The 1,768-nt window shown below is 41.0% G+C and overlaps 1 pseudogene; it reads right to left on the bottom strand.

Moving 5' to 3' along the window:
- Positions 1-1,453: 1,453 nt before the first annotated feature.
- LOC147486198 (small nucleolar RNA R71) lies at positions 1,454-1,547 on the bottom strand (annotated as a pseudogene).
- Positions 1,548-1,768: the final 221 nt, after the last annotated feature.

The following is a 1,768-nucleotide window of genomic DNA, read 5'->3' as shown; positions in this document are numbered from 1 at the left end:
AGTAACTATATTGTTCTGCTGGGGATTCAATTCGATTACTGACGATTAAGTCGTTAGTAGGATTAAGTCGAAGTTAAGGTGGAATCAATCCCCCTCTAACTCCTTATCATAGAATCAACGTAGCATTCTCATAGTTGTTCTGATAGTCGACTAGTTGCATCTTGTGGGTAGTTGCATCGTAGTCAAGTTGCCACTTCGTAAATCTCTCATTAGACTTTAGAGTTAAGAGCACTTATACGTAGAGAACACAGCATGCGGAAGGACTAGGAGTGGAACGAATCACTCTACTCCACTATATCTCATAATATTGAGAGTAGAATCTTTGATAAAGAATAGGCACATAAGATAGTTTTAGTTTACTTACGTTTTGAGTTTTATCGTTCATTTCGTAGATAAACTATTCAATTTTATGTTTTATCAAATGGCGCCGCTGCCATCTTAGTTTCACTTTCGCATTGTTTTTGTAGTACAAGTACTTTTCTTAAAGTCCCATTAAACCCACCCACCCTTGTTTGATTCATACCGCGGGTTTTCCGAAATCAGCGTTGGAAAGTTCCGCAAAAATATACCGAGCGCCGACAGCGCTTCTAACCGAAAGCACTTTCGCAAAAAAGATCATAACACCGAAGCGACCCGCCCTAAAAACATCAACTTCAAGTTACACGGAGCGCGACCCCTAAGTGAGCGCACCCACGCCCTAAGCTAGAGTTTTCCGAATTTCTACAGTTTTGATTCGAATTTTGATTTTTCAAGTTTTTCAGTGTTCTAACTTGTTATATACACACAACACGCCAAACAAAGACGCTATTCATAAAAGCGAAGCAAGGACGCAATCAGGTATTCCTTTCTTCCACACCTCGCTTCTCCCGTTAGAGGTTTATACTAGTATATCGTAATAGTTTGGAGTGTTGATGTGTTTAGCTAAAATTGGTCTTAGCCTTGTATGAGATTAAGTCCGGGCCGAACAAAACACCGAACGTAATTACACAACAACGTCAACAAACAAGTCTATCTAGTATACCACCCACTACACCTCTAGCTACTATTTCACACACACCACCTGACATAATGCCCGACGAAGGAGAGACTCCTCTCTCGGACTTTTATAAAGCCTTGAGCGATAGCCCCAAATCTTGCATCATTCTAGCAGACCTAGTGGGGGATTTCGAATCCCCCAAATATTTTAATTTGTTACCCGTTTTCATGGATTAGACCATGAAAAACCTTATCGGCTATACGCGTAGGATTGAACAAGTCCTAACAACATTCCACTATCCTACTACGTTGGTGCGAACAAATTAAACTAAGGGTATTCCCTTTCACCTTAGCCCGATAAAGGCGGCGTCTTGGTTAACTGCCCAAGCACCTAATTACGTGGACTCGTGGGCTAAACTTGTTCAAATGTTTATGGAACATTTTTACCCACCCCTAAAGACGGATGAGATGCTTTCCAAGATTCATTTCTTTCGACAAAATCCTCATGAATCATTTTTAGAGGCTTGGAATCGTTTCACTGATCTCCTTATAGAGTGTCCACATCATAACTTAGCGAAAGACACGTTAGTTCGTGCTTTTTTCAAAGGACTTCTACACCACCATAAAGAAGTCCTAGGCATAATGAATGGGGGTAGTTTCTTAAGCAAAGGAGCCTCGGAGGCTTATAAATTTTTAGAGGATCAAACTAAAGCGAAATAACAACCGGGGGGTAGTGATGATATCCACCGCTCGCTAGTTCATCAAATACTGATTAAGGCCCGGGGATGTTTGA

The sequence above is a fragment of the Coptis chinensis genome, chromosome 7 (genome assembly GCF_015680905.1).
Source record: "Coptis chinensis isolate HL-2020 chromosome 7, ASM1568090v1, whole genome shotgun sequence".
In the NCBI taxonomy this organism is placed as follows: Eukaryota; Viridiplantae; Streptophyta; class Magnoliopsida; order Ranunculales; family Ranunculaceae; genus Coptis; species Coptis chinensis.
Note: the sequence above shows the minus strand (reverse complement) of the source record. Positions and strands in the feature narration are given on the sequence as shown.